Source organism: Chenopodium album, chromosome 18 (genome assembly GCF_948465745.1).
Source record: "Chenopodium album chromosome 18, dcCheAlbu1.1, whole genome shotgun sequence".
NCBI classification, from domain to species: Eukaryota; Viridiplantae; Streptophyta; class Magnoliopsida; order Caryophyllales; family Amaranthaceae; genus Chenopodium; species Chenopodium album.
In genome coordinates this window covers 13,322,827-13,350,320 of record NC_137851.1, presented here as the reverse complement: position 1 = coordinate 13,350,320, position 27,494 = coordinate 13,322,827, and the positions used below count along the sequence as shown (strand labels likewise).

General features: G+C 35.2%; 1 pseudogene; it reads left to right on the top strand.

Annotated features, from left to right (window-relative positions):
• The first annotated feature begins 211 nt into the window (after positions 1-211).
• On the top strand, positions 212-27,494 carry LOC145591864 (spermidine hydroxycinnamoyl transferase-like; annotated as a pseudogene).

The window sequence follows — 27,494 nt, the reverse complement described above, 5'->3', positions numbered from 1 at the left end:
AATTAAAGCTATATCATGTCACATCTCCAATCTCTCTCATTAGATTCGTAAACCTAAATCCCCAAGTCACTTCTCAAATCCCTCGTTTTCGCCTGCATCTCACCGCTGCCGCAATCAACGGATCACTTCGCCTGATTTATGAGTGAGAAGGAGAATTTTGGATTTCTGATAAAGTTGTTGTTCCTCCTTGGTGTGGGGTGATTTTCGGTAAATGCTGCAGATTCCGGTGTTGTTATCGGTTGCGTTGTTGATTTTTAGGGTGGTTTTGCAGTGGTCGTTGAAGAATGGTGAGACGAAGAAGGAGGAGGTTCAGGTTTTGGTTTCTCGTCAAGCTCCTGCAATGGCTTTATTACTAACATGGTGATGAAATCGCCGCGGTATGAGTGTGCTGTGAGTTGCTGTTTGCGTCAATTGTTGTTGTTGGCGAGAGAGGAGCTGCCAGTGGTTTGGTTGAGCTGCTGTTGCGGCAACATGAGCTCAAGGTGGTCAGGTGGTCAGTTCGGCAAAGGAGATGGAAGTGGGAAGGGGTTTTTAATTTTTTTTAATTATCCTTTTTTGGTCAAATTTTGGAGAGGAAGAGAGAGAATTTGGAGTTTTTGGTGGCAATGGTGTATTGGTGTTTGTCTTTGGAGTTGACCGTGAGGGGGTGACGGTGGAATTGGTGGTGGTCTGGTCTTTGTTTTTGAGTGAAGAATAAGAGGCTAACATGTGAAGGGAGGAGAGAGAAGGTGAATTTAAAAAGTTGTAAGGCTATAATTGTTACCAAATATTGATACCCTCTATTATTATGTCAGCAATTTTTTTTTTTTTTTTTTTTTTTTGGGAAATGGTAACCTATTATATAGTAGGTGATTTTTGGATTGAGTACTCTACGTACAACAAACTTCAGTACCTTCTATTGGTATTTACTTCCATAATAAGACTTAGCTTGCAATTATTGTTACATCAAGGGCCACATTAAATTGAATGTTGGAAGTGGACAAAGAAACAATCGAGGAATGGTGATGTTAAGAGCAAGTTTAGCCTAAGGCTTGAGGTGACATCATTATTTTGAGTTTTAAAACTTATGTTTAAGATTTTTCCTATTTTTCTTTTTAAATCTCAAGCAAGTTTCAAATTTTAAAACTCAACTTAAGACTTGAGATTGAGACTCACCTCACTTTTATTTTTATTATTATTATTATTACTTTTTTTTTTTTTTTTTCTTTTTTTACACTTTTCTACATATAATATGTCATATATTTGAGTCTTAGGGCTAAAGTGATAAATTTGTGCAAATCTTAGTGAACCTTAATAAGAATTTGATGACATCAATTCCAATGGGGACCACCAAAAATGATGTCACATCCAAGTCTTAAGACGGGGGGTTAAACTTGCTCTAAGAACGAACACAAAAGGCAGCAAGGAATCTCAAACTATCGTCGAGACTAGCTTAATTTGTTGATACTATATTGGGTTGGTCGAATCGGGTTCGAGTTGGGTCACTAATCGAGAAATGCTTAACCTTAGAGTAATCCAAGTTGATATCAGATATCAACATCCCTTTGTTAATATCAGGGTACTGGTGTCATTACACATGGTTTAGTTAGGGGCAAAAATGTAAAGAAAATAAAACAAGCCATTTTGTAAGTTATTCCCGTTTTGAAATGGAAGCCACGTTAACGTCTGGTAACCGCTCTATTCTATTTGTTTCTTGAAATCTCCATATTCACTTCCTTCATCACTCAAATTGAAACCATTAATGGAGATATAGTCGGCTGCAATTTACAAATCAAAGATGGCGACAAAATTCCTATCCTTTGGGGTTAAACATGCCCCTTATTTCACCCCTTAATCTTAGGGTTTTCGTTTATTACGGCGGCGAAGTTACCGGAAAATGGTGGCGGTGGACTGGACAAGGCTGAGGAGTTGGCCGGAGAAGTCGATCTTGATTTCCGGCAGTGCATTTGCTGGCTGGTCGAGGAGTTGTTGAATAGCCGGGCTAATCGCAAATTTGATGACCAGTTGTTCGGAGTCGATGGAGGAGTTGTTCAATTAGCGGGGTAATCGCAAAGTTGATAGTCTGTGGAGGAGTTGCTCAATTGTAATGGTGAATTGTTTTTAAATTTAACTGGTTGTTCTCTCTCCTACTTTGTTATTCTCTCTCCTACTTTGTTATTCTCTCTCCTTCTCACCAAGTTTACCCAGATTTCATTAGAATGAAGGAGATGACGTCAAATTTGCCGTCCAGTTAAGACCGTTACACTATTGCAATAAAATATTGCAGCTATGGAGTCTTAATCAGCATTCCCATACTTTACAAACACATGTCAGAAAAAGTTCCAATTATTTACCATATTGCCATGATATCAACATGGCTTGTTGATATATGATATTAACGGGGACTAGGCGACTAGCTCCTTAACCCTGTTGGTCAAAGGAAAAAAAAAACACAAAAAACAACCATCTCAACGTGACATGTTGATTGATGGGGACTATTTGAGATCCAAAAAAATCGGCCGTCCAATTATTATATTCGAAATTACATCTCTCCCACTAGAAATTCATAATGTCATGTAATTAAATATGATAATTGGTTAATGATTGCATTGATTTATCCATTTAAAACCAGTATATAAGCTAGTTCTCTTTTTGAGAAAATATAAGCTAGTTCTCTTGTTATAAATAAACATACCGCTTGTCTAAGTTATTATTAAGTGGTTGTAGAATAGGTAAGAATAATAAGGTGGTGTTTGGAAATAGGAATGGAATGTTTTTGGTATTACTTTTGGTTATCAGTTATACTATAACAACAGTTGCCCAACCAGATCCAGCAGATCTAGTGGCAGCTGCGAAGGCCGAATTGGATCAGCAGTATAAGAATCGGGACATTGTTAGAGCCAATTATTATAGCAATCCGACTCAGGCTGTAAAAAACAGTGTTACCCAGGCCAATATTGCCTGGCAAACTGCCTGCAATAAGTATCGTGCGTTCACTGGAGGTACGACCTGCTAACCTGCTAGGTAGCTTTAAGATGTGGGATTTGCAATTTTGTATGCATGCCATATGCCCATATCCATATATGGCATCAGTTGCTTGTTTCTACAACACTACTTTTGAGTTTTAATGTTGTTTCTTTATCTTTATTCATTTATTTTCATCTTTAGCATATTTAAATTACCATTTGCTTGTAATGTACTCCCTCTGTCCCTAATTATTTGCTTCACTTTCTTTTTAAGGTGTCCCTAAAAGATTGCCCCATACTACTTTTGGCATGTTTCCCACCTGCACTCTTTCTATCTCTCTCCTCATTGATATTTGTGTCAACCCATGTGCACCATTTTTTGTCCAAAGCCTTAATAAAATGGATTTATGGTTTGGGGCAAACAATTGGGTACAGGGTTGGTAATATAACTTCGCACATTTGTATGTTTATCTGCCTTTATTTGTGGTGAAAGATCAATAAAAACCATTAATTTTGTGAAACCTTTTGTGTTCAAGTGAATGATATTGATCAAATGCGAGGATTTTGATGTATTTGAAATTTGTTTTTCGTTTTAATTTCTTACTTAGGTTTTGATTATTGTCACGACATTTATTTGGCTGAGACTAATTATCACAATAACTAGACTTAAAATTAATCCCTACCTTTTAAAAAGTTTAATTGAGTGAAAGTTAGTTTATAACATTTTTACTTTTTATTAAGTAAAAAGTAGATTTTTTTAGGAAAATTTGTAAATTACCACCCAAAAAGGGGACCTGTTTTGAAATTACCACCCGTTAAAAATTTTATTTAAATTACCACTCCTTAAATTAAAAAAAAAATATTCAGATTACCACCTTTTTAGAAAATCCGGTGGAATTTCCGTTTGAGGGCCCCACTTAATTAACTTCTTTCCTTTTTTTTCTTCCTTCCCCTCGACTTAACCCTCTCACTGACGTATTAAACTCAGAAAAGAACTTCCCTCATCAATTTCTTCAATTAATTGCTCAAACATCATCAATCTTTTCCCTCCTTCTTCCTTCCCCTCGACCTAACCAACTTATTCTCCTCCATTTCTGCAAGACATAATCCAAAAACAAAAAAGGGACTAGCTTACAACTTGATCCAACAATCAACCATTCAAAACATTCATTGACAAGAACAACACTACTAACATGTTTGAACTCGAACATGAAAACACAACACATAATAAACAATTAATCAACAAAATTGGACACCATCAACTCGAATCAAATCAAATTTAAGAGAAACGCCCAATTCAATTGCCCCAAAAACCCTAACTGTGAAAAACGCCCAATTCCGAACCCTAATTGTAAAAAACGCCCAATTCAATTGCCCCAAGAACCCTAATTGTAAAAAATGCCCAATTCAATTTTCCCAAGAACCCTAATTCCTAAATATAACTATTTACCCCAATTTATTGTTGGCGAAAAACCCTAAATCAAAAACAAGTGGATTCATACCTTGCTTGCGAATTGGGTGTATGCACTTGTGAGGATAATTTCTTCAAACATTAAAAGGCGAAATTTGAGAAAATTTGGTTGAAATTGGGGAACAAATTGTGAATTGAAGTTCGAAACTTTATAAATAAAAAAATCGGGGAGGGAGACAGTAACAAGAATCAAAGTAGCTGTTACTAGCCGTTGGGTGGGGCCTTCTAAAAAGGTGGTAATCTGAATATTTTTTTAATTTAAGGGGTGGTAATTTAAAATAAAAATTTTAACGGGTGGCTAATTTCAAAACAGGTCCCCTTTTTGGGTGGTAATTTACAAATTTTCCTTTTTTTTACAATATTTTACGTTTTATTAGGTAATTTTTTACAACATTTTTTGTATTAAGTAGGTCTCACAAAATCTAGGTTTTATTAGGTAATTTCTAACAAAAGTTCCTTTTAAAATTTAAACAATGATAAATTATTATATTTATACAAGTCAAAATTTGAATTAATTGATTAATTTAGATTGAGACCGTTTTTTACATCTTCATTATATATACTAGTAAGTACTTCGTATAAAATCAAAGGTTCTCTCCTCTCTTCTCCTTCCGCTCTCCAAAACCCTAGCCTCCATTGTTGAATTTTGAAGGGGCTTCCATCGATTTTAACCGGTGGAAAGCCCCAATCCTTGTTTCTTTAGATTTTTTTTCAGGTTTATAATAATGCTTCCTTTTTTTGGGAGGAACTTTTCTCCTTCGAAAGAAAGGGTTTCCAATCTCCTTTGGAAGACAAGGGTTTTTCGACCTCCTTCGAAAGACAAGGTTTATCTCCTCTTTTCAGGGGAGAAATTTATTTGTTTTAAATCCATAATATTAGATCTAATGGATTGTCATGAAATTATTTCATTGGTGAAAAAGTTATCAAGTTTCGAATACAACAGATGAATCAGAAGGAAAACATGTTCACGGCTATAAAGGATCGCTAGATTATCTCTCCAACAAGGCTGTATTTTCCAGCGATATAAGTGGGAGATGTTCCACAGTGCAAGATCTACTCGACGATCGTAATTTTTATGAAGCAATATTTTATTTGATTCAATATCTTGTATATTTGTTAACGTCAAATCTCTATTGTAGATGTCGTATAACTTTTGATTAATGAAATAATTTTGCTATTCAAAAAAAAAAAAAAGTACTTCGTATAAAACATGTCTTGTATCATGTACCGTGTTACACATGGTCTAACGGGACAAAAATTTTAAAAAAATAATTAATGGCATAAATAAGTGCATAACAGCATAACAAGTCAACAACACAAATTCAAATTCACTTCAGTTGTACCCTACAACCGTGTTACACATTGTCTAATGGATGGGGCCGATAGCATGACAAGCAATTTGGCTCTACAAATTTTTTTATTTTTTTTAAATGAAAAGGTGAACAAGAAGTTAGGATAATCAATTTTTTTTTATTTTTTTTAAATGAAAAGGTGAACAAGAAGTTAGGATAATCTTCTCTCAAGACTATACCCTAACTTATCAGAATAAATAAAAAAAGAAAACTTACTATCTATAAACGGATTGATATCTTGATGAGCTTACATAAAATGGCCCAAAGAAGCAACATAGTTTGCTGCTCTATTATCCTCTCTATAAATGTGGCGCGAATCAACATAGGTGAAATTTCGAATCAGCTCCTTAATGTCCTCCATAAATAGCTAAATTTTCCACGGACACTGAGCCTTTCCCTGCAAAATATTAATAATAAGCAAATTATCCCCTTCAATAAATACTTTTGAAATATTATGAGCCTGCGACAAAAGAAGAACATTACGAAGGGCCATAGTTTCTGCAATAAGAGGAGTACTCATACCAATATTAAAAGAACGACTACAAACATTATTTCTTAAATGATCTCTTAGAACAATGCCTACAGCCCCTGAACCATCTCGAACAGAACCATCAAAATTTATTTTAATAACACTAGGGGGAGGGGGCGACCAAGAGACACATATACTCCTTGGGGTAGGATAAGAAGGAAGAGCGAGAGTAGAAGTATCCAAAAAGTCGAGACAAGAACGAAATTGCCATTCATGATAAATTTTTTGGGCACGAGAAATAATAGTCATAGGAGAAAAAGCAATTTCATCAAAAATCAATGAATTCCTAGTTTTTCCAAATATTCCATAAAGAAGGTATAATCTTTTTTAGAGACATAGAGAAATTAACCTTTAAAACTTTAAAAAGAAAATAAAGACCAGTAGATAAAGGGACTCGACCAATCCAACGAATAGTAGCATTAGCATGCCAAAATTGAGAAGTGTATGAATAAGATAGAAAAAGATGACCTTGAGTTTCATCATGACAATTACAAAGGGGGCACACAAAAGGAATATCCAACTGACGATGAGCAAGATTAGCCCTAGTAGGTAGAGCATTATGAAGAAGTTGCCAAATAAAAATTTTCAGTTTTGGAGATATATCAAGTTTCCAAATCCAAGAAAATTCCCATTTAGTATGAGAAGAGATATTATGAGCAAGCCAAGTAGCCGATTTGACAGTAAAATCACCAGTGTTAGAGAAAACCCCAGCAAGGCTCATCTTGAATAACTGAAGAGGGAAGTGGGATTCCTTTAATAAAACGGACAATATTAGACGGAACATAAAGAGACATAGTAGAAACATTCCATTCATTATTGTCCAAAATGAAATGATCAACAGTAAGATCTAGGTTTTGGATATTCGAAATATCTAAATTAAGCATAGTAATTAAATTTTCAGAAGAGCACCAATTATCAAGCTAGAATAGAACACTAGTACCATTACCAATTTTCCATCGAAGGCCACGAAGTAGGAGGGGGCGAATTTGAAGAATCTTTTTCCAAATCCAAGAGTCCTTTGGTTGAGGACTATATTAAAAAAAAAAGGATTTGTGAGCTAGATATTTAGCAGTGATAGAACGAACCCAAAGATAGAGAATATTTTCCAACCTAGTTTAGCTAAAAAGGCGGAGTTAACCTGTAGGGAATATTTCAAGCATTACGATAACCCCAAACTTGAACCCCACTGTGATCATACACTAAAGTACGGTGGCGTTCCAAAGGGAAAGAAAAAGAGCAAAAAGAGTCGCCAACAAGTTTTAGGAACTTGTAAACCCAAAAGACAATCCAAAAGGACCATCAACTCCATAAGGTCTTGAACCAAACAGGGTCCGGGGATGAGGGTACGAATCCAATCTACAAAAGAAAGGACCCGCCCTATAAAATAGGCCTCTACTTTGTTCTGCTCGTATTCATGTGCGCTTTTCGAATAACATACAAACATTATATTAAACCTAACCTGTTTAATCTATGTTGGTTGAAATTTAATGCACAAATAAATCTATTATTGGCGATCACTTGAATTAAAATCACATTAGCCTAAACCAAATTGATAATTATCTTATTAAGCGTGATTTCAAGTACAAATTCCCTTTAAACCTGCATAAAAGGCGTGATCAAGCAATAACAATATAAATCAAGCAACATAATAATAAACAATAAATAATAATGACCATCATGTTAATAATAAAGCTTGATAATAATAGCAAGATCCTAGGCATGATACTAACAAGATTAATAACAAACCCTAGCATGTCACTAAACAATAAAGATCAAAGCTTTAAACCTAACATGGTACTAACATGATATTAGAAAGAGTAAAGGCATCCTAAACATGATTCTAGAAAGCATTAAAAACATCCTAACATGATACTAGAAAGCATTAAAAGCATCCTAACATGATACTAGGAATCATAAACAATAATAAGCATGCAATCTACATTGTGAAAGAAATAGGGAGTAAGCTAATCTACTTACTTTGAAACCTCGTACCTCTTTCTAATAACAAAATACACAAGTTAGTAAACTTCAATGAAAATAAACAATAATTAAAGAATCAAATTGAAATCAAATTAAATAAAGTTTAGACTAGTTTTGGACCAAACCCTCAGAAATTATCAACCTTTCACGTCTAGGGCGAAGGCAACTTCGAACTTGGCTAGGTGTTCCAAGATCTTGTGAATGTGGAATATTGTATTTAATAAAAGGTTGGTTTAGAAATAGAGAGGAAGAATAAGCTATATTGCTTAGAGAGAGAATAGAGAGAATTAAGGATGAGAGTTGATGAGAGATCATAAAAGTTGATGATCCTGAAAACAGGAATTCGGACCCTATTTATAATGAAGATAGTCCGGAAAATCATAGAATTTGATAAGGAATAAAACTCCACGCTGTCGCCAGGAATCAACTCTGTCGCGACGCGACAATGTCTGTCGCGAGGCGACAGGTTTGGCGACAGCCTGTATTAGCGCGTTTTTCTTCACGCGGAATCCGATCTTTAATCAACTTGATCTACGGAATCCGTACAGAAGATAAAATACATATTTTTAAGATAACAAAACAATATTTTATTCCAAATAAAAATCCTTTAAAGATAATTAATTATTAAATCTAACAATATTAGAATTAAAAGGAACTTTCTAGAAACTTCTAGAAAACTATAATTAATCCTAATAATTTTAGGAATAATAATTAATATTGGGCCCTCCTCTAGATCATTGGGCCGTATTAAAATAAATAACCGGGCCCAGTTTAGTATTTTGGCCATAACTTCCTCAATATTCATCGGAATTGGGCTTATAATATATCGTTGGAAAGGTCTCTTCGAGCCCCATCCATCCACACCATTATTGGACCCTTATCATGGACCAAAATAAACTGAATTGGACGTTTTCAAATAAATAAAGTCATTTTCAAAAACAGAGAGAAAAGAATTTAATTAAAACTAAACCGCAACACTTGGCTTTCAAATCACTTTCACCTAATTCGATAATAACACAACGCAAGGCATTCATCACTGGGTTTGGTTTTGGGGAGACACAAATGGGTGTCTACAGAAGCCCCCACTTTGACTGAGTTTGAAGAAACTTATGTTTCAAAAAAACGAAAGTCAAAGTATCGATAGGGACGGAGAATGATTCAAAACGTTCTGCGATTCCAAATCATTCTTATAACGCCGATACCTGCAAACAATGTTAGTTAAACAGATAAAAGAGTTAAGAAACGCGTATCTTGCACCGTCGAGCACACGTCTCTGGAGGTAACCAATTTGTTGCATTTTGACAACCTTCTACAAGCTAGAGAACGCCATCTTGCTGTTGTTGATGTTCACTCGTCTCTGAACAATGGAGTCTTTTTTGAGGATTGTTCACTCGTCTTGAGGAATGTTCACTCGTCTCTGAACAATGGAGCTTGATAGAATGAGATGTCCACGCGTCTCTGAACTATAGAGCTTGATAGAATGCCCACGCGTCTCTGAACAAAAGAGCTTTGATGATATGTCCACGCGTCTCTGAACAAAAGAGCTTTGATGATATGTCCACGCGTCTCTGAACAAAAGAGCTTTGATGATATTTCCACGCGTCTCTGAACAATAGAGCTTGATGATATGTCCACGCGTCTCTGAACAATAGAGCTTGATGATATGTCCACGCGTCTCTGAACAATAGAGCTTGATGATATGTCCACGCGTCTCTGAACAAAAGAGCTTGATGATACTTGAATGCTTGTTGCGATCGTTCGGTTGGCTGCGAACAGGAGCTTTGCTGAATGGTTGTATCCTGTAAAAATCAAAAGAATTGCCAAAAGACTTTGCTGGTGTTTTTCTTAGGGTTGACCTAAGGCTTGATGTGTTTCTTAGGGTTGACCTAAGGTGAATGATTGACTTGAGGTTGACTCAATGTGACTGACTGACTTGAGGTTGACCCAAGGTGAATTGACACGACATGACTCAATGTACATGACTCGTGTGTGGCGTGCGACTCGAAAATGCAAAAAAGAAAAAATTTTCCGTCATTTTTGTGGAGGGTACCGACTTTCTCCCGAAAAAAGAAAGACGCGAAAAAGAATCGAAGTGTTTGATGGTGCATGTTGAATGAGCTTAGTCAAGTATATGCATTTGATATTATTCCTCAAGGTATAAGGAGTAACCCATCCTAAGCTATCTTAGTTGACTCGATTATGAAAGTATTTGGGTAACTTAGGCGCGGAGGCTAAGCACTTCATACTTTGATACAATGATGATTATAAGTGATGAGTGATGTGTGATATGACAAAGCATGCTTCAACATTATGCTAAGACTTCATGACAAAAGGTTCCTAAGGGAAGTATCTTTGGCCATGTATCTGTGATGTGTGTGAAAGTGACACTAAAGTTAAGCTGCAAAGGCTAAGTGTATGGAAAAGTATTATTTAATAAGAGTCAAATAATGATGACTCTTAGGCTAGGTAGGCTAATGATGTAAGGATCAAGCCCCCAAGTCTAGCTCTAAGTAAATAGGGATGAGCATTGGAGATCCCTTGATATGATCGTGGTGTAAGTGTGTGAATGTGAAAATGAATGCATTTTTATTATGGCCGCACCTCAATATGAGGTTGCCTACGTATCCTTTAGGAATCAGGCCAAACGTAGCTCTAGCCGAACCTCGCACAAGTGTGTGTATACCTCAAAAAGGTCTTTTTAAGGGTTGTAACGTGGTTAGGCTAAAGGTTAGAGAAGAAGGGGATAAAGGCTCAAGACCCTAGATAAGCCCCCAAGGTGTGCAACCTTGCTTTTGAATCTTTGTATTTTTTATGCTTGAGTTTTCTCTTTTTTGAGCTTTTTTTCTTTTTTGTTTTTGCTCTTCTTTTTTTTGCTTTTTGCATTTTTCATATTCGCATTTTTTTTATAAGTGTGGACAATCTCGATCATGCGGTCTATCACTCACTTGGCATTCATGTTTCTGAGGCACGGTACCGAGCACTCGATAAGAGACGCAATCTGAGACGTGTTCTTATCAAAGATATTTTTATATCCAAGACATTGGAACACTTGCCCTTTTGTACACTTTTATTCATTTTTGCTTATTTTTATTTTACTCTTTTGAAATCACTCAAGCTTTCATATTTGGAACTTGCGTAAGTTACACACCATCCCATCCCAAGGTTAGTAGATGTGGGTTGAAAAAATGAAAGGTCCATCGTTAGACGAGGCTCAAAGTGGTTTATCAAGAAAAGGATCATATATTTGAAGGGTGAAGATGATATGACATGGCTACAAGGGGTGCCTCAAATCATTGGTATACCTTGTGCTTAATTCGGCGAATTTTTTTAATAATGCAATGATCATATGCAAGAAATTAAAATGCTCATTTTATTAAAGGGGAACAAAATAAAAAAAACCTATGTAATAAATCTAAGGTAGACAAAGGGTGCCTATGCTAGACTTATGGGGGAAAGGTTTGAAAAAAGAAGAAGAAGAAAGCATGAAATCTTAGTGAGAAGCTTGCCTTGTGTTTTGTCTCATCATTACTCCTTTTTTTTATTATTATTATTGTCAATCACATGACTCGAACTCGATTCAACATGCATAGATGGGAAGAGATCATGAAAGAATGAAGGGAATGGTATGTGTGTTGAAAGTATGTGGAGAGTAGGAAGATGATGGAGATGAAGAAATATGGAAGAAAGTATGTGGAGAGTGGGAAGAAGATGTGGATGAAGAAATATGGAAGAAAGTATGTGGAGAATAGGAAGAAGATGTAGATGAAGAAATGTGGAAGAATTGGAAAAAGAATGGACCCCCAACTCAAATGACGGAAAAACGACTCATGCATGAACCTAAGACATGGTCATGGCGACATATGCAAAGTGTGTGCTAAGACTAGTGAGTTTAGGTAACATGTTAAGACTTGCGTCATGAACATGTGGCTAGACAATGTGACTAGACTTAAGCAAAGACTAAATTAAGACTTCACGTATGTGCATTAAACTGGACAGGCTGTAGTATTTTAGTAATAACTTTTAATCTGTGACTCTGATTGGGACGAAACCAACGCCAAATTAAAGATAAAACTCGGGGCTACAGGATCCATAGGTTATACGACTCGTGGTTCTTCCTAGAACTCCGGCTATGACCAAAACAAGTTGACGCATGTGCAGTATACGGGAATAAAAATCCGGGTTGACTTAAAGGAACTATGACTCGACTTTAGGCTTGTTTATTAGTTCAAATTAATTAATTAATTAATTAAAAAAATTCCTTTAGTCATTGGTTAGTTTATTTAGATTTAATCACAAGTCAAACAAACGGTTAACACATATATAATATATACAAGCAAGGGTGCACAAGTAGTTCACATAGTCACAAGATGAGTTTGCAACCTAACCATGACTCTAGTTCTCTAAAGTTCAAGGATATGGGTTAAGTCAAAAAGGTCCATGGTTGAGAATCCATATGCATTGCACACAAGCCTACCGGGAGGGTTGGAGCGAATGGACAGGATTCCGCGAGTTCGTGATGAAATCGAACTCGACTCCATGGTTTGGTGGATTCACAAACATTACACGTACCCAAATCTGAACTTTGCACATGATAGTGGAATATTCCATTGGGCAGGTGAAGCAGGAACCCCCAGAGGGTTATATCCATATGTAGAACACATATGGGTTCAGAAAAGTGAGAAAATGACTCAATCAATAAGCAAAATTGAGCCAACAACACTAGAAATGGTCAAAGCAAGAAGGCAGACCCCTGGCTCGGTATTGGAAGAACTTGGCGCCAGACTACAGGGACTGTCGCCGCAAAAAAGCTCCTCTCTCCAGGCGACAGAAACTTTTTACGGGCGACAAGCCCTGTTTTCTAGACGCTAGTTCCTTCATGCCTTGGCAAGTTTCTGTGTTCTTCGAATTTTCCAGATTTCGCATCATCTTTTCGATTTTAGTCATGAAAGATATTTCTCAAATTTCCTACGTGTAAAATTCCTATGGATTGACTCATGGGGTGCTCCCATGAGGACCTTTTAATGCATATGACAATAATGTTAATCAAATCACGCACATGAAATACTTAGAATTTTTCGAGTCTCATCCGCTCATTCTAAATAATTGCCAAAATTAAATAAATTTCAGGAATATAAATAGAAATCCTCCCCAGTGGAGTCGCCAAAAACTGTAGGGAATATTTCAAGCATTACGATAACCCCAAACTTGAACCCCACTGTGATCATACACTAAAGTACGGTGGCGTTCCAAAGGGAAAGAAAAAGAGCAAAAAGAGTCGCCAACAAGTTTTAGGAACTTGTAAACCCAAAAGACAATCCAAAAGGACCATCAACTCCATAAGGTCTTAAACCAAACAGGGTCCGGGGATGAGGGTACGAATCCAATCTACAAAAGAAAGGACCCGCCCTATAAAATAGGCCTCTACTTTGTTCTGCTCGTATTCATGTGCGCTTTTCGAATAACATACAAACATTATATTAAACCTAACCTGTTTAATCTATGTTGGTTGAAATTTAATGCACAAATAAATCTATTATTGGCGATCACTTGAATTAAAATCACATTAGCCTAAACCAAATTGATAATTATCTTATTAAGCGTGATTTCAAGTACAAATTCCCTTTAAACCTGCATAAAAGGCGTGATCAAGCAATAACAATATAAATCAAGCAACATAATAATAAACAATAAATAATAATGACCATCATGTTAATAATAAAGCTTGATAATAATAGCAAGATCCTAGGCATGATACTAACAAGATTAATAACAAACCCTAGCATGTCACTAAACAATAAAGATCAAAGCTTTAAACCTAACATGGTACTAACATGATATTAGAAAGAGTAAAGGCATCCTAAACATGATTCTAGAAAGCATTAAAAACATCCTAACATGATACTAGAAAGCATTAAAAGCATCCTAACATGATACTAGGAATCATAAACAATAATAAGCATGCAATCTACATTGTGAAAGAAATAGGGAGTAAGCTAATCTACTTACTTTGAAACCTCGTACCTCTTTCTAATAACAAAATACACAAGTTATTAAACTTCAATGAAAATAAACAATAATTAAAGAATCAAATTGAAATCAAATTAAATAAAGTTTAGACTAGTTTTGGACCAAACCCTCAGAAATTATCAACCTTTCACGTCTAGGGCGAAGGCAACTTCGAACTTGGCTAGGTGTTCCAAGATCTTGTGAATGCGGAATATTGTATTTAATAAAAGGTTGGTTTAGAAATAGAGAGGAAGAATAAGCTATATTGCTTAGAGAGAGAATAGAGAGAATTAAGGATGAGAGTTGATGAGAGATCATAAAAGTTGATGATCCTGAAAACAGGAATTCGGACCCTATTTATAATGAAGATAGTCCGGAAAATCATAGAATTTGATAAGGAATAAAACTCCACGCTGTCGCCAGGAATCAACTCTGTCGCGACGCGACAATGTCTGTCGCGAGGCGACAGGGTCTGTCGCGCGGCGACAGACTTGTCGTTTGGCGACAGCCTTTATTAGCGCGTTTTTCTTCACGCGGAATCCGATCTTTAATCAACTTGATCTACGGAATCCGTACAGAAGATAAAATACATATTTTTAAGATAACAAAACAATATTTTATTCCAAATAAAAATCCTTTAAAGATAATTAATTATTAAATCAACAACATTAGAATTAAAAGGAACTTTCTAGAAACTTCTAGAAAACTATAATTAATCCTAATAATTTTAGGAATAATAATTAATATTGGGCCCTCCTCTAGATCATTGGGCCGTATTAAAATAAATAACCGGGCCCAGTTTAGTATTTTGGCCATAACTTCCTCAATATTCATCGGAATTGGGCTTATAATATATCGTTGGAAAGGTCTCTTCGAGCCCCATCCATCTACACCATTATTGGACCCTTATCATGGACCAAAATAAACTGAATTGGACGTTTTCAAATAAATAAAGTCATTTTCAAAAACAGAGAGAAAAGAATTTAATTAAAACTAAACCGCAACACTTGGCTTTCAAATCACTTTCACCTAATTCGATAATAACACAACGCAAGGCATTCATCACTGGGTTTGGTTTTGGGGAGACACAAATGGGTGTCTACATAACCGCTTCGGTTTTACGGAGGTCTAAGCCACCATAATCTTTAGGTTGACATATTTTATCCCCTGAGATCATAGGTATAGCTGATTTGTTTGGCGATTGTTTCCAGAAAAATTTTCTATTAATTTGATCAAGAGAATTAGTAATATTTTTCGGTAAGCAAGCTGTGGACATAGCAAAAGAAGGTAGCGCCTCTAAATTACTCTGGATAAGGATGGTCTTACCAGCTTTAAGCACTGTGTTTGAAGACCAACTGTTCATTTTTTGTTCAGGTTTGATTACCAGATGTTGAAAATTATGATTTGAAAAAGATCGAGAGTTAAATAAAACTCCCAAATATCTGCCTCAGAAAGACTTAGGAGTCATATTAAAATAACTAGTTAAATTCCTCTTTTTAGAAGAAGGGACCATTTTTGAGAAGACAATAGAAGACTTGTGAAAATTTATCAATTGACCCAAGAAGGCAGAAAATTCCCCTAAAATATTTCGAATATGGGTACAGGATGCCGAAGTAGCTTTACAAAATAGCAAACTATCATCAGCAAAGAGAAGGCAAGGAATAATTGGAGCAGATGGAGCTAATTTAATTCCTATACCATTCTTTCTATTCATAGAATCCAAAAGAAGTTTCTTTGAAAGAACTTCCATACAAATAACAAATAAAACTGGGGATAAAGGGCCACCTTGACGAAGTCCTCTAGAATGAATAATCATATTAGACGAACTTCGATTGACCACGGGAGAGTAAGATATTGTGGTAACACAAGCTTTAATCCAGCTAACCCACATGTCAATAAAACCAAAAGCAGAAAGAGTTGCCCATAAAAAATCCAATTCAACTCTGTCATAAGCTTTTTACAAATAGATAAACAACTCAATGGACAAGTTCATAACCAACGCATACATAAAAAAACTAAAGCTATCTAAGAAGTTATATTCCATAATAAGCCACTTCCAAAAAAAACTATGAGAACCATCTTAAAAACATCGTGAAACCAGCTAAACCAGCATGGTATGGCTTACTTCCACTAACAGAGCTTGATCATATTTCAATCATTACACATTCGTACGTCGTATACTTCTACGATTCTACGATAAACGAATTCAACATGAATTTTTGTGTTATTCCAACGAAAAAAATCATTAATACTCTTAAAGACTCCTTGAGTCGTGTCTTAGGGCCTTCAGTTTAATTTCAATTCAGTTCAGTTTAGCTCCAATCAATTCAGTTCAGTTCAGTCCAGTTCCTAATTTCCTTCTCTCATAAACAGTTCATTTTAGCTCAGTTCAGTTTAGTTCAGCTCAGTTCAGTTCAGTTCATCAACTCGATTCAGTAAATCAGAAGAGGCCCTTAGTTCCATATTATCCTCTAGCTGGCCGGTTGAGTTAGGTAGGAGGTGGTCGGTTCAAGCTCGAGTGTAATACACTGGGTGCCGAGCTTACTAAAGAAGAGTCTACCATGAAAATCGCCGATTTTGGTGATTTTTACTCATCGATAAGTTTTATAACCTATTGCCTGAAATAGTTTATTGTGGATGTCTAGTCCAAGATCTTCCTTTGTTGTCTGTGCAAATTACAAAATTTGCATGTGGTGGTTTTAGTGTTGGGATCACTACATCACATATTGTGGTGGACGGGGCGAGTGTGTTCCGTTTTATCAAGGATTGGACATGGCTCACATGTGAAGAGCCCCTAAAGGTTGCACCTACCTTTACTAGAATACTAGATTGACGTATCCTTCTAGCTGAGGACGTTTATGAATCTAGTGTAAGAGATGTTGATGGTGGTGAAAGCATGAAATTTTTTAACCAAGTAGGGTACGGTTAGGGAAAGTGGAAAATAATGTGACTCCAATTTTTAAACTCCTAACCAAATAAAAAAATTGAACGACTCAAACAAGTTGCTAATAGCAACAATGATAACATTGGACATCCATAAGACCATACAGTCGTTTTGAAGCCATTACGGCTTATGTGTGGAGATATGTGTGCAAGGCACGCCAACTCAAGGGAGAGGACATTACCACCTTAACTATTGTTATCAATGCACGACGTCGTATGAATCCACCATTACCATCTAGGTAGTAACTAAATCAACTCCCATACATTTCGTATATACATATTTTTTCAGAAAATATATATAGTCAATTAGTCATCTTTTGATGCTATTCGTACTTTTGGTTGTTTGTGTTTCACACACAACTAAAAGACTAGGGGGGATAAGTTTGCTAGTAGGAGCCATAAATGTGTTTTGTGGGGTATCCATTCGGGAAAAAGGGATGGAAGCTATTTGATCTTGAAGCAAAGGAATTTTTTGTCTCTCGTGATGTGAAATTTGTAGAAGATATGTTTCCTTTTGATTGCCCGGATAATGTAAATATTGATGCAAATTTTGGTGATACGAAGGATGATCTCCATGTGGATTTTGCTGCTTATGATTTGGGTTGTGATGACAATGGTGCAAATGCTTATGACACTGCAATGAATACGGAAGATAGGGGGGATGCAACCCACTCCGCGACCACCGCATGGCATAATGGTGTTGACTGTAGGGAGGCCGCGGAGTCCTCTGCCACTGCCCAGCAGAGTACCGAGCAGCATCAATAACACCAAACTAAGCAGCAGCTCACTAAGGCAGCCATTGCCTAGCAGCAGAGCACCGAGCAGCAGCTGGCTGAGGCTGCCACTGCCCGGCAGCGGTGCACCGAGGCTGCCACTACCCAGCAACAGAGCATCGAGTAAGAGTTGGCTGAGGCTTCCACTGACTAGAGCTAGTACACCGAGCTAGTTATAACACCTCAGCCACCTGACCACACGGCATATGTTGACAGTGAATTGGGGCACGGTTTTAGAGAAAAATGTCCTTCGGTTTTGCTTCGGGATTTTGTTACACACACGGTTGTTGCTAAGAGTTCGCCTCGTCCTTCCAATCAGACTCTAGGTACTCTGTATCCCCTAGCACATTATATAAATTGTTACACTTTTTCTGTGAATTATCAGAATTTTATTGTAGCAATTGTTCAAAACAAGGATCCTACATCTTTCAAAGAAGCTATGAAGTATGATGAGTGGCGTAAATCCATGAAAGAAGAAATTCGAGCTCTAGAAGACAAAGGCACATGGACCTTGGTATATCTCCCCCCGGGAAAGAAGGCTCTTGGGAGCCAATGGGTCTACAAGACCAAGTTTTTGTCTAATGGCAATGTTGAGCGTCTCAAGTCTCGCTTAGTTGTGTTTGGTAATCATCAGAAAACAGGCATTGATTATGATGAGACGTTTGCTTCGGTGGCCAAAATGACAACAGTCAGAACTGTTCTTGCCATAGTAGTCTCAAAAAATTGGGAACTCCGTCAAATAGACGTTCATAATGCATTTCTACATGGTGATCTTGATGAGGAGGTATACATGAAGTTACCTCCCAGGTTTGAGAGTAAGGATCCCAACTTGGTTTGCAGATTACGCAAGTCTCTATATGGTTTGAAGCAAGATCCTAGATGTTGGTTCGCAAAGCTTGTCAGGGTCGGGCTTTAAGATAGTATGGTTTCTTACAATCCTACTTTGATTATTCATTATTTACATTCATTGAGACTAACGTTCAAATAAATGTCTTAGTTTATGTCGATGATCTCATTATTTCTGGGAATAATTCTGTTGAACTTACTGTTCTTAAAGCCTATCTCATTGATTGTTTCAAGATGAAGGACCTTGTCCTTTGAATTATTTTTTGGGCATCGAAGTTGCTTGTAGCTCTATCTGCAGGTTTATTTTTATGTCAAAGATCGAAAATATACATTGGATATCATTTCTGAAGCAGGTTTATTGGGTGCAAACCTAAGTGAGTTTACGATTGAACAAAACCACAAGCTCGACCTAGCAAGTGGTGCGCTTCTTTCGGATCCAGAGTCGTATAGAAGGCTGGTTGGTCGTCCAATATACCTTGCGGTAACACGGCCTGATTTAGCCTATTCAATTCACAAACTGTCTCAATTTATGCAAGAGCCCCGTAGTAAGCATTGGGAAGCGACATTGAGAGTAGTGCGCTATTTAAAGGGCACTTTGGGACAGGGAATTCTTTTGAGTTTTGATTGTGATTTAAATTTATAGGGATGGTGTGACTCGGATTGGGCCACTTGCCCTCTAATTAGGTGATCTTTGTATTGTCTGGTTGGCTAGTGTTTCTTGGCAAGTTGCCAATTTTGTGGAAAACGAAAAAGCAGAATACGGTGTCTACATCCTCCGCAGAAGCAGAATACAAGTCTATGGCGACTGTAACTTGCGAGCTCAAGTGGTTAGTTAAAGGCTCTGTTGTTAAGTCTGGGTGTTCAACATCAAAAAATCATTTAAATTATTTTGTGACAGTGAATCGGCACTACACATAGCAAAGAACCCGGTCTTTCATGAACAAACGCAGCATATTGAGGTCGATTATCATTTCGTCGTTCGTGATGCAATTAATGATGGCTTAATTTCTCCTTGATCACCATATTATGACGAAATCTCAACTTGCGGATATTTTTACTAAAGCTCTCGGGAAATCTCAGTTTGATTATCTTCTTTCCAAGTTGAGCATTTCGAATCCTCAAGCTCCAATTTGAGGGGGGATAATAAGATATCATATATTATGTTTGATATGATCGTATCTTCTATTTGTGTGAGGATATATTTAGCAAATATTATCTTGAGCTATTTAGTTAATTTCCTATTATTCTAGTATATCTTTTGATTCTAAAGGAGGAAGATTGTAAACATTATATATTCACGTTGAGATTAATGAGAAGATCAAGTTATTCTATTCTATTTCCTCTCTAATTTATCATCGTAGGTTAGATTTTGGGAGTGTGCGTTTACAAACATTTTCCCCTGCCGGTGGGTTAGAAAGTTAAACCCACCGGTGGAATTCATAAATTTGCTTCCGCTATGCAATAGTAGTATTGCTCGTTGAGATTTCTACTTTTTGATTTTTTATATTTTTTTAAAAAAATAAAATAAAATTTGGCTCTCTTAATTGTGTCGTGAGAGTAGGGCTGCAAACGATCCAAGTCGAGCCGAATTTCAGTCCGTTCGAGCTAAGCTTGATAAGAATTATCCGTGTTCGAACAATTTTGAGCTTGAAAGAGCTATTAAAAATCTTGTTCAAGCTTGGCTCGTTAAGAATTTGGCTTGTTCGAGCTTTGTTCACGAACACACTCGTTTGCATTTCGAGTATAAATTCGAGCCCTAATTTATCATTAAAACAATTTCTTTCAAGTTTTAACATATCCATTTAATTTTATATAAGATGTTTTCTTTCTTTTTATAGAAAAGATGATGATATAGTTTCGTGTCTATATATGGTGATTAAATAATTGGTACTCTTTACAAATATGTATGAGTAAAGAATATATAAATTGACCGAATTATATTTAGGCGTGAAAAAGCTTATAAGTGAACTTAAATGAGTTGTTAATGAACATTATCGAGTCGAACATGATGTGATTGTTCGAGCTTTGTTCATTTATTTGACGAGCTTAAGAATTTTGTTCAAGCTTGTTTGTTAGCTTAACAAAGGAGTTTTGATTGAGCTTTGACCGAGCTTGTTCGCGAGTAGTTCACGGACGTATCAACTCATTTACACCCCTACGTGAGACAAGACATATAGGTTCTCCTTATGTCGTGAGACAGGGTTTGTGAGTTGATTCGAGCATCATTTTGCTCTTTTGGATATGAGTTTGGCTTTGCTCTAAAATAAAACCAATAAAAGATTTGAGTGTGGTTTAACCAATATTTGATTGGAGCTTGGTTTCGCTCTGGAAAAACCAAAATTGTTATATTTGCAGGTTTGAAAAGAATGACGTTCCTGCTAGATTGATGACTGATGAGTTCGAAAAAGATGAATGTTCTCATCATTGAAGAAAAAAAATTGAAGGCGACATCAACGGAGTAGTGCAACTCGATCGACTTCAACAAAGTGAAGAATATCTAATCGCAACGTTGGTGTTACTGCCGTTACGATTGCGGGAGGGTGTTAGAGATATAAGATAAATATCGTATGTGTGATATATTTTCCGTATATATCATTACGAGAATAATATATTTAGGTTTATTTTATGTTAAGATATTATTTAGAGAATATATCTTTAGGATTTATGATTAGGCTAGTACATCTTTAAGGAAGATTAATTCCTAAGCTTAGATTTTGTATAAATACTCAACCTATTGATGAATAATGATCAAGCAATACAAGCCATTCTCTCTTTCACCCTATTTTGTCAAAGATCTTGTAAGATTCACCTTATTTTTTTTTAACTGAAATTATTTTTACCGAACTGAAATTATTTTTGCTAAACTTAAATTATTTTAACTAAACTGAAATTATTTTTGCTAAACTTAAATTATTTTAACCGAACTGAAATTATTTTTACTATTCTCTATCATATTTTTCTTTCGAATTATTGATTTTTTCTGAACTGAAATTATTTTTACTGAATATTATTTTTTTTAAGGTGAACTGAACAGAGCCTTATACTATTATTATAATTTTGTATTATTGATACTTAAATATATTAGCGACTAAAATACTTTTCATGGTTTGAAATAATTGACACACTTTCCTATGTTTGTCCGTTTTAAATACGCACAATTAACTAATCTACCCCCATTAATGTCAACATGTTACTCGGTCAATTTTGAAATGTGTTTAATTCATATAATTTTCACTTAGCTTATGTTAAAGCTGCTTTTGAAACCCTATAATTCTTCTTGATAGAAAACATGATCTTTTGTTTTTTACAATCATGCAGCTACTTTGGCAATGTTGTTATCGACGTTCATATATCAAGTACGGCAGGGGAGATAATGTCGAAACCTCTAAGCTATGCTTGTAGTAAGATAAGAGAAGTCACAACCAAGGTGACTAACAAGTTCGTTTTGGAATTAATCGACTTCTTAAAAAGACAAAATGATCTAATTAATCATCAATTTTTCAATGATTGAGGAAAACAATATAGCCCTCCGTCTCCATGTATCGACCATGGTAAAGTAGAGGTCATAAGTTGGTTGAACCTCGGGTGTTCTGGAGTCGATTTCGGTTGGGGTTCGGAGACCTACATGGTGCCTCCTATTAACCAGGGTAGTGATGGTACTTTTATGATCACTCCTTTTAAGCACGATGGATCTATGGTGGTTGGATTATTCTTGCGAAATAAGTCTGATGTGCAGTTTTGGGAGTTGCTGTAAAGGCGAATTCACAGCACCTAAGGGTTCAACTGTTGAACTAATTTAATCTCGCGCTTCATAGCAATTAAGCAAGAAACCTGCATGCATACTGCTAATGTAATGCTTAAATGGCAATGTATTTCCACAATATTTTGAGTTTACCCATAAATAAATCATAAGCATTTGATGATGCTTAATTCTAGGTGTATCGTAATGCACATGTTATGCATTGAAGTATATCATTTGTACTACCATTTTATCAATAATTACCTCTCTACGTACCTCTCTTAGTTAAAGTACTTGACACGTTTGCTGACACACAATTTTATTTGTTGTTACCTTTAAGTCGAATAAATATTTTTATTTGACGAGAACGACCCAGTCAAAATTTATAAATTGATGAAAGCCATAAAGGGGTAAAAAAGAGGGAGGACAGTCTTCCATCCAAAGTTGCTCCTTTATGAGAGGGACGATTTGGCGAGGGAATCAGCCACTTTTATTACAAGCCCGGGGCTAATTAAACACAAAGGAACAAAAATCTAACTCACCAACAGCCTTTAAAATGTCAATGACAATTACTTGAGTAGAAAATCTAATCTTTCCTGTTAGTTTCTTTTCCACACAATGAACTTCATCAGATATACATGTGATGTACATATTGTTAAAAAATAAGGCCCTGGTCTGGGTAGAGCAAAGCTTCCCAACATTACAAAGCAGATTGAGCATAGCAGATTTCAGCTTAGCAGAGCAGCACAAAAGAACAGGGCCTAAGTGAAAGTTGGTACTATATGGTACTCCATACATATAGTCTTTGTAGTACACAAGGGTAAAGTCGAAGGTGTTGCATGTTCATCCAAGGAGTAGTCGCCACTTATACAGAGCTACGCTAGGTTCCCACCACTAGCCATTGAGCTAATGAGGAAGATAGAAGAATGTACAAATGGGTTAATAGATTTAATGATTTATGTCATTTAAAATCATAAGTAAATGATTAGTGGATGATGTTGAAAATTAAGGAAAATCAAAGGATTCTGAGGTTTTCTTAAGGGATCAATATGTAATTGAATGACCACATAAAAAAAGGTGCGTTATTAGTAGTATGCTCAAATTAGTTAGTTAAAACTTATATGAGACATATTTCCAAGTCGGTTTTGGTTAAGGATAACAATTTAGTCTATATTGGTAGCTTACGTCGATCAAGGCCGCCTAAGAAATCTTATAAGAAAGCAATCGTATTGTCGAGGTTGATCCCAATGATTTTGTTGAGAGTTAATCTTTATGAGTTAGTGCCATAATTTACATGAGCCCAAAACTCATTATATGATTTAATTTTAAATTAAAGGCATTTGCATATGCCTCTCTAACATCCATGTTAAGAAAGACATGAAGTTCAGTCGATGTTAAAACTGCATTATATGAAATTCCAGAAATTAAAGTTAATGGACCAATTACTAATTCACCTAATGAAAATTTATTTTCTTACATAATTACTACTTGTACAATTCAAGAAAAGGAAATGTGTGAGTGTGATCTTCTCCGCATGTTTCTTGTGACAAATTATGTGTATCACAATTTTGTTAGTTGAAAACTTGATATTAGATTAATGTAAAGAGTAAAGTGTGATAATCAATGACATAATAAAAAAAAGGAAAAATTTTAAATTGCCACCCAAAAATAGAACCATTTTCGAAATAACCACTCACTAAAAATTTTATTTTAAATTATAACCCCTTAAATTAAATATATACTCAGATTACCGGCTTTTTAAAAATCCGGCGGATTTCTGATGTGTGGGGCCCACATTTGTTATTTCCCTCCTTTTGTTTTCTTTTTTCTCGAATTCACTCTTCTAAGCTATTGAAGCCTATTCCTCATTGAATTTTCTCATTCAATTCTCTCTGTACAATCCACCTTTCTTCATAAATTCTCACCTACTCTTCAAATTAGAACCCGAATTTTCTAATTAAAACCCTAATTTCGTTTAAATTCAGCAAAGAAGTTTCTGCTGGTTAATTGGGTATTGTGTCGAAGGAGGATTGCGGAAAGTCACCATTTTTAGGGCGTTTGCTGGGGACCAGTTGCTTAGGTCAGTCACCTCACAATTTCTGAGTGTAATGGCGTCAACAGAGGTAAGCAATTTTGTTCCTAGCCTTTAATTTTGTGAGTTGTTGATTGTTGATGGTAGAATAATTGCAATTAAGTGGAAATTTAGGGTTCATTGTGTACTTGATTGAATTATTTAATAGAGGTCAATTATGCTTTAATTGATCCTTCTACTAGATCTCATCCATTTCACGAAGTTGGTCTTCAAATGCTATTGATGTATCTTGTAAGTTACTTTTGCCAACTTCATATTCAATGTCAATAACAACACTCAAATACTAAAATCTGAGAACCACCTTATTCTCTTCCATTTCTGCCACAATAATCCCAACAACAAATAAACAAACAAGCTGACAACATGTTCTAATCAAGGCTAACAGTACATAAGTAACCAAATTGTAAACACAATTTCAGCAAAATTAACTAAAAATCATTCACATAAATCATAAAATGGACGAAGAACAAAAACCCTAATTAATAATCACCCAATTTTCCCTAATTATAGTATGATAATAACCCTAATTTGCGAAGAACAAGAACCCCAATTAACAAATCAACCAATTTTCCCCAATTAGAGTACAATAAGAACCCTAATATTACAGAGTAATTGAAAATACCCGATGCGAATTCACCTTATGTCTTTCTTGGGGATGCGTCTGCAATTACAAAATAGGTGAATTTGTGGGATTTGGGGAGAATTTGCTGTTCAAATCGCAATTTAGTTTAGGGGATGTTTTTTATACGGAAAAATCCCGGTAGAATTCTTTTGAAAAGCAAAAAATAGCCGTTATTAGGGCCCCACACATCAGAAATCCGCCGGATTTTCAAAAAAGGTGGTAATCTGAGTATATATTTAATTTAAGGGGTGGTAATTTAAAATAAAAAATTTAACGGGTGGTTATTTCGAAAATAATTCTATTTTTGGGTGGTAATTTAAAAAATTTTCTAAAAAAAAAAAAAAACCAGCAACACTAGTTATACGAATTATGTGGCTAACGTTTCTTCAAAAAAAAAAAAAAAAAAAAAAAAAAAAAAAAAAAATTAAAAAATAATACGAATTATGCGAACAATATTTAATCAATCAACCAACTACCTAATCTAATCTATCTGGTGCTTCAACCACTAGACTTGCTGAATAAAAGGATGCATTGCATTATTGCAATATCACATTTCCAGTTTTCCGCACACTCTTATTAAGTATTATTAGTACGTGGAAACTTTTTGGCTCCACAAATATACTATGGGCCTGTTCTTTTCAACTTATTTTCAGTTCACTTCAGCTCCAATCAGTTCAGCTATTGTAAATGATAGTAGTTTAAGCACACTATTAAGCATGATTTTTTTATTTAATTTATTACATATAATCATGCAGCTATTGTAAATGATAGTAGTTTAAGCACACTATTGCACACTTGCTTGCTTCTCTCTTTTGGTTATTTCAGAATAATTGTCACACTACTATAAATGACAGTAGTTTATTAGATTACAAAGTTATCACGGTCCACTTACTTTTCTCACTCTCACATTTTCCTTTTTTTTTTTAAATAATATAAATAAAATTCAATATATGTACTAAATGATAAGTTGTTAATGTTGAGCATTGGCAAGCAAGAAATTAAATAAGAATGGTTGCAAATAAAAAAAATAAAGCAAGAAATGAGGCAATGTTTAAAGACACCCAATAGATATTTTTTAAAAAATTAAAAAAAAAAAAAAAAAAAAAAAAGATTTTCACTAAATTAACTAAAGTTAATTAAATAATTGTTTCAAAAAAAAAAAAAAAAAAAAAAAAAAAAAAAAAAAAAAAAGATTTTCACTAAATTAACTAAAGTTAATTAAATAATTGTTTCAAAAAAAAAAAAAGTTAGTTTTGATTCTTTCGAAACCCAATTGTTGTTGGTAGAAAACATACATGATCTTTAGTCTAATTTCTTACAAATAATCATGCAGCTATTATGGCAATGCTGTTGTTAACGTTCACATACCAAGTTCGGCAGGGGAGATCATGTCGAAACCTCTAAGCTATTCTTGTAACAAGATAAGAGAAGCCACAAACAAGGTGAATCACAAGTTCATTTTGGAAGAAATCAACATGTTAAAAAGCCAAAAGGATCTAATTAATCATCAATTTTTCGAAGATAGAGGAAAACAATATAGCCCTCCATGTTGCTACGATGATGGTAATAGAGTAGAGGCTATAAGTTGGTTGAACCTCGGGTGTTCTGGAGTCGATTTCGGGTGGGGTTCGGAGATCTTCATGGGGCCTCCCATGGTCCATGGCACTGATGGTACGTTCATGATCACTCCTTTCAAGCATGATGGATCTATGGTGGTTGGCATATTCTTGAAAAATAAATCTAATGTGTAATGTTTTGTAGTGGGTTTTTGTTATTTTCTTTATTATTGTTGAATAATATTGTCTTTATTACTGTTTGTTAGATATTGTAATAAAGGGATTTTTTTTTTTTTTTTTGAGGCATGTAATAAAGGGATATTGTAATAAAGGGATATTGAATAAGAGCTTGTTTAGTTAGTTCACTTTATTTTTGCTTATCTGATCTGATTTTAATGTCTGATATGACTAAATTTTAACCTTATGTGTATGCTATAAATAAAAATTAGATTAAGCGGAACTTTGTTGGATTCATAATAATTTTTTTATTATTATTAATATGTAAGTTTCATAAAAAAATTTCATTACGAATTAAAGATATTTACGATAAAAAAACCGCACATATTTTTTTTAATTTGATCTGAAATGATCTTATTTTTTTTTCTAATCTGATCTAAAATAATTTAAAATGAAAACTTCA